Here is a 15680-nt window from a genome sequence, read left to right as displayed (position 1 = left end):
TGAAGACTGTGTTTTGTTCATTTAAAGGGAAGTTTATTTTCAAGCCACTCAATATTTATTGAAGTCTTTATTTTTGTTGAAATGAAACAAGGCAAATGTTAATAAGTAGGTAGTTATTTTAACAGAGTTATTTATGACAATAATTGGGATACATTTGTTTAAATGTGGCTGACAATATTTCTTGACTTAGGTAACAGGTTGAAATAAGGAGAAAATAAATGAAATATGTAATCAAAATATAGAAAAAATACTGAATTGAGGCTAGGTTAGTTTTGGGGTGGATTTGGTTGGTTTCATAATGAATTTAGAGAAGTTCATGAGAACTGCAGAGAAAAGAAAGTTATTGTGATACTACATATTTGATAACGAGTTTACTGCATAATTGTTGTTCACCTGAAATGGAAAATAAATATAATGAATTTGTCCGTCTGTCAAAACTTTCGAGTTTGTTCCTAACGATAAGAATCAAATCAATATTCCGTACACCACTGACTATAAAAATGTCGGGACTGTCTAATTTAATGAAAGAATTTCAGGTTTCAAATTAGGTGAAATGCCGAATTGAAATGTTATTCAATGAATAAAACCTTGAGACGTTGCAAAAACTTTGTTTTTCAATTCGAAGGTCGTCTAAAAGTTAGCACCTCAATAATCAAATGCAATATTTAAGAATTCAAGTGGGAATGCATTAGTAGCGAGGTTAAGTGATAGGCAAGTTATTTAATTTTTATCTCTATTTCCACCTTTATCATCAAATCCAGGTATAAAGTGATTTTGTAACATTTGTGGCAATGACGTTATGTTTGGAAAATTATAAATATTTTATGAATTTTCTATTATTTATCCTAAATGTCGGGAAGCAAATGATTTGTTCGAGGATTCGCTTGCCTAGACATCACCTTTGCTATTTATTTATGAGGGGTAAATCTAATGAATAAGGGTTGTAGCAGCTGTAAGCATCTAGGTATTACCTACTTTTGTGTTGTGACCTCGCTTGAGACTTTCCTATAACTTGTTTCTTCTCTCTTTCTGTCTCGTTCTTTTGCTTTTCGTGTCCCTTGGCGCGGATGTTAACTAGTACAAGCTATTATCCAATAGAATAAAATAGAATGTTTCGCTACGTTACATGAAATCATGTATGTAGCAACTAAATACAATTAACTGACTTCAATTGGTAAAGTATAATATAATATTTGGGAAGATTTATTTATTTATTCGTAATACAATACTCTACAGGACATAGCCCAATTAAAGAGCAGGAAATAACAGAATATAATAAATACATCACAAACAAGTGACTGTAAAGTCTACAAACACTACAAACAATACAAACAAGTGACTATAAAGAATACACATGTTATATTTATTATAGGTGACAAAATAATTATTTTAGGAAGTGGGACTTTATATTTGACAATTTGCAACTAAATATATCTAAATTATCGCTAACAGAATTTGTCACTTTACACATGGTATGGATCGGAGAATTCTCCAGAACATTTGTGCGAGATGTTTTTATATAGAAAGTACTTGGGTGTCTGGAACAGATTCTAGGAACGCAAATATTGAACTTTTCCAGTAATGTTGGGCAGTCAACTATGTTTTTGATAATTTTATAGGTTAGTGCAACACTAGTAGTGTAGCAATTCAGAGTGGGTTGTTCCTATTGGAGGATAAATGCCATCGGTTTTTAGGCTTAGCACTTTTAAAAATCGTCGTTGAATTGCTTCTATTCTATCAATGTGATATTGTTAAAAGGGACTCCACACAACTGACGCGTATTCTAACTTTGGTCTTATGAAAGCATAGAAATAAGTTTTCAAGGTCGAAGTTTCTTTTAAATCACTACAGTTACGTGCAGGAGGAAGTTACAACATTATCGATATGCCTATTAAATGATAGTGCAGTGTCAAATGTGACGCCAAGATCAGTAAATGTTTCTGGTGTCACCAGGGAAACGTTTTCTATTGAATAATCAAAGATCAAGATATTCGTTTTCAAACTGTAGGACATGACCTTACATTTATCTGGGTTCAGTGACAAGTTATTTCGATAACACCAGTCTACAACTCGTCCCACGTTTGCTGAGAGGTTCAAACAATCATCTGTGTTCTCAACGAGGCAGTATAGTTTTTGATCATCGGCATATAAAAGGAAATACACATCTATAATATCTGCAATATCATTAATGAATATATTGAAGAGCAACAGTCCCAGATTTGAACCTTGTGGAACACCGGAAGAAGCACTATATTCGGTAGATTTGAAAGCATTGAGCTGAACATATTGTTTTCGATCTCGTAGATAGGACTGAAATAGTGCGATTAAGGATGGAGATAATCCAAAGGCTACTAGTTTGTTCAGTAGAATGCCATGGTCAAGCCTGTCGAAGGCCTTAGAAAAGTCTGTGTAAGTGACAGAATTTGGAACTCCTTCAATTAGTGGAAGAATTTCTAACTTCAAGATATTTTTGAAATTAATTTTCGTTGTTGTTACGTGATAGCTTTTGAATAAAGTTGTATTTCTACCATTCTGCTATAATTCAGGCTTCAGTCATTATCCAATTGATTATTTGATCACCCCTTCTTAGTGCAATACCACTGTTAAGACACTAATAAAATCGTAGGTTACCTTCGCCAAAAAAAATTCTTGCTAATGCTGGTGGGTTCTGCAATCTCAACGTTAAGCAGAATGTTTTGATCTTCTTTTAAAGTTGAACTTCTCCTTTTGTTTGAAGCTGTTTGTTTTTTTTTTCATCTTAGCGATCAAGGGTCTACCACGGATTAAAAATACAAATGCTCTTATGATTAGAAGTGCTTCCGTCTATAAAAGTGTGACAAAAATTAAAGTTAAACACAGGATTGTAACTGAGGTCAATAAAATTCTCTAGTAGGAATTTTATCAAAAGAAGTTACTGTTTAGGTAATGAAAGATGTGACAGATTACTAAAACAGTCTAATGGAAATATCATAATGAGATCTGCAGGTACATTTATCTGTAAGTGAAATTACAGCTTTGTTTTCTGAGTAACTTATGGATTGTATCTGCGTTTGAACCATTATTATGGTCCATCTGTGTAATTATATCAATTTCCCTAGCTAGATTGTTAGCATGCTAACCAAAACTGACAATAAGTGAAGTTTTGTCCGTTTTAATGACAGGGGAGTAGTGGTTTTCTAATAGGTGTCACTCCATTAACCTACAGTGTAGATTGAGACTGGTCTTAAGGAATTGTTCTTTTAGATAATTTATCGTACGTATCTTTCAGTTCCACATACATATTTGTTATTAATCATTTTCCCGGTGTTGCGCGTATGGATGTTTTAGTTTCTGCACCAAGAAAGTACATCTTGTGTCCTTGACATGTGCAAAAATATTTTCATTTGATGTCTTCTTAAGGAAACCATTCAGTGCGGATTTTTATAGGCTTTTCGAGAATTTAATCGTATAACACCTACTAGGACAACATTTCACGGCGAAATACCCAGCGATAACTAGTAAATTGATTTACGACACGTTCGAATATTCTGCAGTAAGTATCGTGTCGCAAATGAAACGTTCACTGGAGCAAAATAGTTATTATTAGTTTGAGGGACACACGTGTCACTATTTTATGTAACTAATGCCGTGCAGGTATGGAGGAGGGGGCACTGCTCCGGTTCAAGGTGGTTATCATATTGTTGTGCGATAATAATTTGTGTTTTGTACAATTATAATCCAGAAAATTAGATAACACAAATTAGTGTCACGCATGTTCTCGAGGTTGAAATAAATGCGTTTTCATTGCAAAAATGATTCAATAGAAAATTGATAAATAATCTTGTCCAGTTTCTTTAGCAAGATCTGATGTAGAGTTGGGAAAGTCTGTCGTGAAATGAGTCTATTGAAGATATTTTTTCCTCGCCAGTACAAAAATGCTGTTTCGTTAACCAAGTTAGTATCATCAAGAGATGATGCTAATGCACGTGAGATGACCATGCGTTCAAATCGCTTCTGCCTAATTGATTTGAATTTCAGTTATAGTTTGTAACCTAGCAATATTGATTATATAGCACATCGTGCGAGGAATTCTACTACTAGCATTTCTTTTAATAATTCATGGGACCACGCCGAATTGAAGAACCGGATATTATATAGTTACCGTTGTTTTAATTGATTTCAAACTTGAGTTTCACGTTGATGTTACAAGCTGAGGTTGGCTTGATTTTGATGAAGCATTATCCATGCAAAGGACTCTTATCCAAATCACTTTGAAAACCAAGCTAGGTCCAGAATATTGTGTGAAAAAATTTGTTTCCCTACTTCGCATTGGTTTAAATAGGTAGAATTTACTGCACGTTTTGTTTGGGTTTCAAATTGAAAACCATAACCCAACACAACGCATTTATGATTCAGTACAGGACAGCGCTGTTTCGACCCACCTAAGGTCTCGTGAGTGGTGCTCGGCTGAACCACAAATGCGTTGTTGGACTCAACTATCCTTAAAGAACCAGCCTGAGTAGGTATATGGTGTGAAGACGCTTAAAGACGCCATCGGCCCTTACAAAGGTAAGGCGTCGACCATACTTGTTTTTCAAATGTTCAACACCGTTCCCCGATTCATATGAACTAATGAAGCCAAATGTGAAATCCCCCCCGGCGAAAGTATTTGTTTCGAATGTAAAAATACCCTCTTCTTTCTCTCTTCTTTTGGGATATTTTTTCGTGTCAACGTACCAGTCTCTACGTATTGTATTGCTACCCCTCCTAGGATGCGAAATGTGTATCTCTTTGATGACATTATTTGTCATCATCAGACATTATTTGTCTCCAAAACTATTCGCATGACGAACTTACTTTTCCAAATACCTACCAGAATCTTATTTCTCTTTGGGCTCACTTTCATGATCTTCCCACCGGTCTGAAATACCTATAGTCTATTTCAAAAGAGTGTAGAGTAATAAAATCTCATTAAGTATTCAAAAGCGCTACAGGGTGATCCGTCAATAAATTCTGTCACTTCCCTAGTCCGCATTGCAAAATTATGTCGTTTCATAAAGAGCAGGTAGGTATCACCCTGTTTTAAGGGATTTGTCCATTGTTATCGACGGATAAATACTGAGCCAGAGGCGCGCTAGTGGGATAATTGCCAAAAGAATATGCATTCATAAAAATTATATTAAAGGAAATAAAAATTTAATACAGCAGAACAGTGTTATTAAAAAAATATAAAATGTAACAATAAAATATATACGAACCGAAATCGGGAAATACTCACAAACACACACGAACGAACTTTACGTATTGAAACACTTGTGGGGACTTTAAATCAATTTATTCACAAAAACGACAAGAACTTTACTGGATACGTTATTACAATTTGACACTTGAACAATACTAAAACTGTGAACTTCCCTTAACGTTTAACAACACTCTATTTATACCCTAATTGAATGTTCTAGAGATTACTAGGTACAATTTTCGAGAACCTTCCGAGAAAATAATTATTCAGACTACCCTTAATTCTAAACCCTAACCTAAGCAAAAGTGTCACTGTCACTGATACACTAGTCTCTGTCCAGATTGCTTATCCCGCTACAGTATATTTACAATTCAATTAAATTATTCTACATCAGTATAGTCTTCATCCGAAGAACTGTCATCATCCCCTGGTGTTATAATTATAGGGTCAACCACCTGATCGACCAAGTTGTCCAGTTCCCACATTTTATCTTCCTCTTTTAAAACATGCTGGATTGCTTTTTGCCAGTTTTCTGATGTGATTTCCATAATGGCTTGATCAAACAATACCTTGACATCTTTCATTTTAAATGTGGTATTGTGCCTTGCAACATATCCTTTAACTTGTGCCCATATAAGTTCTATAGGATTTAATTCGCAATGATATGGCGGTAGGCGCAGCACAGTTACTTTATACTTTTCTGCTACATCTTCTACGGCATATTTCATGAAGCGAGATTTATGTTGTTTTACTATGGCTAGTAGTTCCTTCTTTACTGAATTCGTCTCAAACTGAATACCTTTATTTGACAGCCAGTTAATAATTTCTTGCTTTCTCCAAGCTGAAGTTGGTACCTTCTCTAAGCGCCTTGAATGGTAGCTTGCATTATCCATAACCACGACCGAATCAGCTGAAAGAAATTTTAACATTTCCCCGAAGTAGTCTTCGAAGACATCCGAATTCATGTCCTCATGATAATCTCCCGTCCGGCACGACTCAAAGCTTAACAAACCTTCTTTTAAAAATCCGTCTTCGCTTCCAATGTGAGCAATTATAAGCCTCTTCCCTTTTCCCGAAGGCACTTTAATACCCGTCGAAAGGCCTTCTATGAAAGCTTGGCGAGAACTTGTTATATTTTTATCTTGCCACATTTTTTTGACTATATAACCTTCGTTTATCCACGTCTCATCAAGATAAAAAATTTTCTTTTGCTCTCTGCGGTACTGCTTTATAGTTGTCAAATATTTTCGTCTCCAGCAAACAATTTCATCACTTTCCAGTAATAGTGCCTTTCGATTGTGCTTTTCCCAGGCAAAATTCATACTTTTTAAAGTTTTCCATAAAAGTTTTCTGGATATCAAAGGAATATCGTTATCTTGGCTTATCTCGATAAATATTTTTTCAAGAGTGGGTATTTCCTTTTTAAAATAAAACGAATGAACTTTTCTTCGAATGTCACATTTGGTGTCTTCATCTAAGATTTTTATTGGTCTTCCTGATTTTCTCTTGCATGGACTTACCTGGCCTGATATCTTTCTTTCTCGCAATAATTCAAAAATCGTGGACTGTACAATTCCAGTCATTCGGGCACATCGCTCAACACTTTCTTGCACAGACAAACTAGGGTGATCGTGTTTTATGCAATCATATACATTTGAAATTATAACTTTTTCGCAAACAGATAGCGGATAATTTTTTACACTTCTTTTCTTTGGAGTAAATGTCCCCATTTTATAACTTTTTCACTATTTCTATATCACAATATCACTGTACGTTTAATTGGTGTAGTAACAATTACTATTATAACTCGAATGTTTAAGACACCATTACAATATATTTAAACCCTTTTTCTTAATTACCTGGGTTTAATAGGTATTGCATGATTGGTGGGCAGGGTCACCTAGCACCTCGGAACTAAGTGTTAACCCTTTTTTAAGAAATCATGCTCAAGTATATGAACCCAAATTGCATATTAAATAAGTTTACAAGAACCACTAAAATTAATCTTAATCTTTTTTTAAGAAATTTTACTTACCTAAATACATGTAGGTACTTAGTTTTAGACCAAATTACTTCCCAAAAATGGCCTTTTATTATTATCTATGTCTGTAATTTTTAATTTACTTTAATTATTAAGTTTAATAATCCTAAGATTTGCCTACGCCCATGGACGACAACGAAATTCAGGCAAATTTTATGACACTTCATGATTTATTACTCTACACTCTTTTGAAATAGACTATAATTAGCCTGTAAATTTTACGGTGGACTATGACCTGAGAAAAAACTCGAGCCGACCATTTGTTTAGGAATAGAAATTAACTGGGTCACCTAATTGGCTAGTCGTCTTGTTCGTGCTAGGGAACAGATGTTCATCAAATCATTCTTTTCGAAGTATTCAGATTTTAATGCTCTATCTCTATACTCCGTTCGTTTGGCACAGAGACATCTGGCAAACGTACCGAAGTGTTGAAAACCTTATTTCTCTAGGAGCCGATTAGCGATATGAACCAGCCTCCGACAAAAAATTCAGCTTCAGTTAGTTACTATTAAGATCTGAGAATGTCAATATATTTTAGGTGCCATCGTGTCAACGAGGTACATAAATTGTTCGATTTATGTGATCAATATTATAGAATATTTCAAAATTCATAAAGTTCAGTTGTAAATTCAGCAGTCCTGCAAAACAATGCATGGAAATAACATCTGAGCTGAGAAGTCCCGGGCCTAAGAAAGAAAACACTTTTTTTTGTTCAAAATTAATAATAATGTTTATTTTGAAAAATAGGAAAATACAAAAAAAGGCTATCCAACTTAAAAAATAGACATGAAACATCACTGAAGCTTTAAAGCTTGTGCTTGATATAGATGGTAATATTTATATAGTATAGGATACAACAGTAATACATTAACAGTAATATTAGAACAATTATTTATTTGAATATTTACCCAGGTACTATAAAATAAAATATATAATTTCATATATTTTTTTAATTATTATTGTCAAGGTAGAGTTTTGGTGTCTTATTTTGGTAGGTGGGTTGTCATAGTCCGGTATATGTCGTATTTGGAATATGTCAAGTTTGGAAGGTAATTGGGGTAAGATGTGAAAGGCAAATAATATGTTTGAGTATTGACTGTTAGTTTGTTGTATTTGAACCAGTCACATATACTACTCAGGTCTTGTTCTGTTGTTGTTTTCAAATCTGTCCATGTTTTCCCCTTGTAGATTATTGCCATATCATCTGCAAAACTGATGAGTTTACCATCGGACTGTAATGCCATCAAACTATTTATATATATAGTAAATAATAAGGGTCCAAGCACCGATCCCTGAGGCACACCGTAAGTGACAGTCCTAAGATGGCTTTTTATTCCTTCAATTTCAACTGTTTGTTTTCGATCTGATAGGTAATCTTTCAGCAATTGGTGTGTAGGCCCTCTTATGCCGTAGGAGTAGAGTTTTTGCAATAATCTCTCGTGGCATACGGTATCGAATGCTTTCGATAGATCTACAAAAATGCCTAATAAAGGGATCTTCTTATCTGATGCGTTGTAGATTTCGGAAGTCAGCATCAGAATGGCATCTTCTGTACTGCGATTTTCTCTAAAACCGAATTGGTTATCAGATAGTATGTTATATTTCTCTAGAAACTTATATATCCTTTCTTTCATTATTTTTTCGAATATTTTAGAAAAGGCTGACAATAGTTTGATTGGGCGGTAGTTTTCTGCATTTGTTTTATTGCCGTTTTTGTGCAGTGGTTTGATAACCCCTATTTTTAGGCAGTTTGGGAATTTTCCTATCTCAAAACTTTTGTTGATAATATGAGCTAGAGGTGAAGCTATTTGTTCTCCTAATTGTCTTATTATTTATGATCTGACGCCATCCCATCCAGGTGTTTTTTTAGTTTTAGGTTTTTGATGGTATCAATAACTTCCTTTTCATTGGTAGGTTTTAGGTAGATACTATTTTTTATGTAGGGAATTTTCTCTGTTTAATTTTTTGGTATTATTATTTCATCCGCATATCTCTGACCTAAATTAATAAAATGGTTGTTGAAGTGATGTGCAATTTCATTTTTTGAGGTGATAAATATTTCTAAATATTTCTAAATATTCTAAGTAAATATTTCTAAATATTCTAAATATTCAATTTTTGTATTTTGTATTTTTTGAGGAAAAATTTCATAGACTGCTCTTTTCTATTATTTTATTTATGTGTTCTTTTTTGCAAATGTAAATTTTTTGTCTTATTTTGTTTCTGAGTGCTTTATATCTTTCTTTGATAGTGACGTTATCATGATTTTCCCATAATTGTCTATAAATATTATTTTTAGCTTTATTCATCATTGTAATCTCATTTCAGCGCCGCACTAACATTTCTATACCACTTTTGTAGAACGATTTAACTTTTGCTTCAAAATATGCCTATGTTTCAGCAATAACCTCTTCATTCATTTCTCACCAGTGAGCATTTTTGAGGTCTGCGAACAGCCAGTAGTCGCTGGGAGCCAAATCTGGCGAATACAGGTTCTTCAAATGTGGTGACTGCAATACTTGTGGTCATCAAAGAAAAAACATTTGATACTTGATGGCGCAAGAAATGCAAGATAGACCTTGGCAAGAATTTTGATACAGGTAGTCACTAAAATCTATTGCATTTTTAGATCTGAAGACTTACATAAATGAACATATTTCATCTGGTTAACTTTTTTTATTTGAAGTGAAACTTCATATAAACAACTGAACAACTACAACTAAACTGCAAACTATTATAGTTCGGTCAACTTCAACGAATTACTGTACAATTTATTGTCGAATACATTAGGCCTAAGGTTGGTGACCAGTTTCATTGTTCATTGTATTACAATTGGTCGTTTATGTCTATGACTGAGTTTCATAATAGGGTTACTGGTCAGCATATCACCAAATCATCCTCTGCAGGTTTCATGCTGTTCATGATAGGCCAGCTGGTCACCAATGCCCAGTGAATAACAGATGAACTCGTCACCATATAAAGGAAAAACTCATAAAGAGGCCTAATCGGAGTTACTCACCACTCTTTCAGACAACTGATTTCAAATAAACTAATTTCAACTACTCAACTATCTAACCCTATGCGCCCAAGATAGCTGATGACTTGGCTTGACAATGATCTGAAATTTTTGGTGATGAATTTGCGTGCTTATCTTTATAACGATTAGGATTGGTGAAGAGTTCTTCATAAATCCCAAATATGAGCTTTTTTGTAAATACTAAGAAATATTGTAGTGGATCATGAATATTTTCAAACCAAGTTGATACCATCGTAACCGTAACTTAAAAAACATATCTACTTTTCAAAAAACAGAATAGATTTCAACAGAAATTGGAATTAAATTTCCGAATTTATCGGAAATTAATACAGGCAATTACCTCTTCAATACTTTCGATTGTTTGAGCAAAGGGCACACCTGTACCATTCACATCTGTACATGTGTTTGTGTGAATTTAGGATTTTGTTCTCATGAACTACATAGATGATCACGAAAAAGCAGGCTCGTTTATCAAATCATTCTTCCGTTTGGGTAATATTGCACAAGTAGGTGATCAGATTTGATTTCATGATTCCGAGTTGGTTCCAAATCTTCAGTCTGTGGCAATATTTGTTGACATGAAGATGGGGAAACGAATATTCAGGTGATATTTCATGATTTGAACTTCAAAATTCGGATTGGAGTTGACAACTACTAAATTATTGAACAAACTTAGTTTCTAAAAGTTGAAAATTTGCACAATGTCGAAGTTCCATCTTAGGAATGCGATAAAAGGTAAGACCTCGTGAATCCTTAGCTCCTATAAGTTTTGACTTTTGAGGGTTGTCGTTAGTAAGGAGGTGGAAGAGAATTCTTCGGGAACGCCGATTTCTGACTTCGGACATCTTCAATAATGTAAGGAACGCTTTCGAAAGTAGACTGTATTATTGTATGGAACTGGATGGTGGTCATTTTGGCAACACAATCCGTTGATTGTGTTGCCATTGATATTACTTTCGTTGATTTTCTCAATAAAATAAGCGACAGCGAATTTTCTATTTTTTCTTAAATCAGACGTTCAACATTTAATTTCATAACGAATGAACCAATTTCGAAAAACATTAGAGAAGTAATACATGGAAAAAAGACCTTTCAAATGATGTATCACTCGACCCCACATGCCGTTAAAAAAAATATCATATCAGAATTAGTCCCCCTAGAAATAAAAACGGACGTGTTTCTTGAAATTTTCGATTACACGTCTGTTTATGACTTATAAGGGGTGTCAAGTTTTCGTTAGAACGTCGTGTATACCACCGACACAGTAGAATGAATATTTATTGAGATATGAAGCTACCAAAAACACAGGAAATTGAAAAGGACAAAATTTTCTAATCAACCAAATATTACACTGTGATCAAGTCCCAAAACTCATGCTGGGCCCAAGACGACCCTGCCTGGAAGGACACGAGGACAAATATCGAAGGACGCGAGTTTGAATAACCACAATCCTCTTTTTTGCTGAAATAATGAACCTGATTATTCAACTGTATAATTGAACTAATAGAAACGAAGCTAATAACCTTTTCATATTACAACAGTTTAATTGCATTGCAAACTTATCTCTATTTCCTGCTTTATAATACAAATACATTTCGCAATGATATTTATGGAATCGTTAAACCCCTACGTGGTTGGTGCAATAAAATGAGAATAATCGCAAAACAAAAATTGATTAAACTGGAAATCTATGTCTCAATTGTTACATAGGCTCAGATCTGCCGGATATCGTATAGTTCAGTTTGTAATCGAAATGTACACTAGGTGGAGGGTTCACACCTGGAATCTTAAATCGTGGGAATCTACAGGAATCAGTTATTTATTCAGTTTTGGGGGAGCGTTGTAGTCGCTTTGTGTGTTTGGCAGGTACCAACAGGATAAATGATATTGTCGTTCGTAATACCTACATGCAAGGTGCGATGGTGTGCATAGAGGTGATCCATATTCGGTATTGTCAATTTTGAAAAAAAAATTGATGGGATATTTGGTTCAGAATCAAGCAGATGTTGAACTCAATATTGCAACGGAGTCGTCCTTGGGAAAGCGATACAGAATATATTCAATCAATTCTGTTTTTTAATAGTGTTGAAAAGTTACAACAGAAACAAAGAATTACAACGATTAGTAAAGAATGAACATCTGGAATATTCAAAATAGAACTATTTTTTGATTTTGGAAACCGTTGGAGGCTCCATTAAGATTTCATCAGTTTTTATTGTTACTGTTTCGCATTGTTTTTGGTAGTTCTGGAATCGAATTATATTTGTCTTATTACTATTGAAATAGAGAGACTTCTGATCAAACCATGAAATGAGGTTACCAACCGCAGTTGTACACTTTTTCACCATTGTCAGAGACAAATATATTGGGGTCATTTGCATATCTAATAAAGCTGGCAGAAGATTCGATATTATCCATGTCATTTGTGTAGAATAAAAAAAAATTGGCCCAAAACCAAACCTTGGGAAACGCCCATAGAGATATCTTGATATGCAGATTTAAAGCAAATTCAAATCCAAGATAGAGTGGATATAAACATTGACATGCCCTACGCACGTGATATTAAAAATCCCAAGAATTGGCCAGGGTCGTATTCAGAACCAACATCTTGTTGATCGCAAATGCTATATCATACTTAGGAAAACTTTTTTATAATAACGAGTGAAATGCACAAGTTTTGCAGTTTAACGGGAAAAATGCAGATGATATGTGTAATATAAAAAGATTTTCATTGAATTTTTCACAGCGCACTCAAGCATTATATGACAAGAGACGTAATTATTTCTTTATTGATAATTTTTATTTTATGTAAAATCAAAAGGAATATTAATCAAAATTATTCAACTGGATGTCTCTTCATCAGTAGTGTCATCCTCACCAGTCTGAATTATCAGTGGCTCGATTTGTGCCTCTATTATGTTATCAAGCTTCCACATCTTTGTCTCGACATCCGATATCATATGCCGAACACACTTCTTCCATTTCTCCGCTGTGACTCTTTTCAAAGTCTCATCAAAAAGTACTTTGAGATTTGCAAATTTGAACGTGATGTTATGCTGAGCTACAAAATTCTTCACATCCGCCCATAATAACTCGATGGGATTGAGCTCGCAGTGGTATGGAGGCAAGCGAAGGACAATTTTGTTTTGGACTGCTGCCATCTCATCGACTGGTATTCAAGCTTGCGCTCCTTGATAATTTTTAGTAGCTGTACTCTTAGCATCGAGTCTTCAAAGCTAATATTCTTTGATCGCAGCCAATTTTGGATTTCAACCTTCTTTGAAGACGTTGTCGGAATCTTCTCTAACCGTCGCGAACGATAAGGTGCATTGTCCATTACAATCACAGCATTATCCTCCAGGTGGGGTAGAACTTTGGAAAACCACTGTTCGAAAGATTCACCGTTCATTTCTTCGTGATAATCTCCAGTTTTCTTCGACTCGAAACACCACAGCCCTTCAGCAACAAACCCATTCTCATTGCTGATGTGACAAATAATAAGCCAGTTTCCTTTACCTGAAATTATGAAGAGGTATGTAAGTAAATAAAACAAATACGAGGGTTACTTTTTATATATTGAGATTGAGGCAGGTCTTAATATAAATATAAGTTGACCTGATGGATTTGTTAATCCGGTGGATAGTCCATCTAGAAAGGCCCTCCTAGATGAGGTCACAGTTTCATCGACTCATACTTTAGGGGTAGTATGACCAGCATTAACCTAGGTTTCATCCATATAATAAATTATTCTCTGTTGTTCCCTATAATATTTAATTTTGGTAAAATACTCTCTCCTCCGTAGCACAATTTCCTCTCTATCCAATAATAAACTCGTTTTTTCCATACAAAATTCAAATGTTTCAATACTTTATGGAATGTTGACCGCTTAAAACTTGGCAATGAAACATCTTCATTTATTTCTGTGAGTACTTTGTCTATCGTGGGTATTTCATTTCTGAAAAAGTACTCATGCACTTTCCTCCTGATTGCATGTTTATCAGCATCATCTATTGATTTTATAATGGTTTGACGATTCTGATTTGTATTCGGTTCGGAAAATATATGATTTTGTTTATATTCCCGTAAAACATTGTAAATCTAAGCGCAACACACTCCAATTTTATCGGAAACTTTCGATACGACTTCGTCGACAGTCGATGTCTCAATTTCTTCCATCTCTTTCTTGAACACATTTAAAATCACTCCTTTCATGTCAACACTCAAATGTCTTTTTTTGGATCGTTTCCTGGCTGGACTCAGAGGATAGCTCACAGTGTCATCAGCAGTGTCTGTACTGGACATCTTGTTAAATAATTTTAAACAATATACTATAACGCACACCACAAAAACACGCAAACGACTGATTACAACCCTGTGCTGGTACCGAACTCGTACCAAGAAGGCGAATTCACCAATGAACGCTGCCCTTTCCATCTGACACTGGGCGATCACGTGAACATCACGCTTCGGTTTTGTTTTGTTTTACTCTATCTTGGATTTGGATAGACTTCAGTGGAAGATATAGATATATAGATAGCTTAGCTCAATAGAGTTTCACGATTCTGGTCTGTGGAAAAAGTGGTTTTTGTATTCTCATTATAGGTACGCTAGAGGTTCTAATCCTATTTTTCAGTAAGTAAATGTCACAATTAAAAATGGGGATGTTGATGTCTGGTATTGTTTTCGATTCCTTGAATTACTTTTCTAACGAAATTTTGGAGGTATGTATGCACTGATTAATGTTTGATTAATGCAGAATTTCAAAAAAGATGTGTCGTAAAACAACTATAGGATCTAATTGAACTTTGACATTTGATAACATCCATCTTGTGGAAGCTACATCTTGATCGAGTTTGAATTGTCTGCTTCTACTTCAGTAGTAAATTAATTGTTTTCATAAATTTGGTTAATATCTCTATGAAAAGTATCTAATTGTCTCTTCGTACTTGTGAAACATCCCAAAACGTCATCCACATATCTATGTCCATACAAGAAATACTTTTTGTCTTTCACGGGCACAGGGTTCATCCACCGTTTCCACTCCTCAGATAAGTGTATAATAGTAACATCGCCTTCCCCCCCTTCGCACCCTAATGTGGGTAACATTAGCCCGTATGTCACTTAACTTTCGAAAACCAGGAGGAGAATATAAAGCGTGCTGTTCAATCGGATCGGTGGATATAGGGTGCCGTTTGAACGTTTAAATGAAACTCCGATGGGAGTCTTTTGATAAGGTGTAATAATGGTAATGTGAAGCACCGGCCTGCAGCGTAATCGATATTAAAACAACGGCTTCTTTCTAAACCGCGAAGTTATGAGAGAGTGAATGCTTCAGACAGCACGCTGCGTGAACATGATCATGCAGATACTAGAACCTCCAT

General features: G+C 34.8%; 1 protein-coding gene across 2 annotated transcripts in view; it reads left to right on the top strand.

Annotated features, from left to right (window-relative positions):
- LOC111510031 (ribosomal protein S6 kinase alpha-5) overlaps positions 1 to 15680 on the top strand; it is a 203004-nt gene that overhangs the window by 9405 nt on the left and 177919 nt on the right. The gene's annotated exons all lie outside the window — the stretch shown is intronic.

This window comes from Leptinotarsa decemlineata, unplaced genomic scaffold (assembly GCF_025532065.1).
Source record: "Leptinotarsa decemlineata unplaced genomic scaffold, Ldec_3_MD MMD2_tig00000035_RagTag_RagTag, whole genome shotgun sequence".
Classification (NCBI taxonomy): Eukaryota; Metazoa; Arthropoda; class Insecta; order Coleoptera; family Chrysomelidae; genus Leptinotarsa; species Leptinotarsa decemlineata.
Note: the sequence above shows the minus strand (reverse complement) of the source record. Positions and strands in the feature narration are given on the sequence as shown.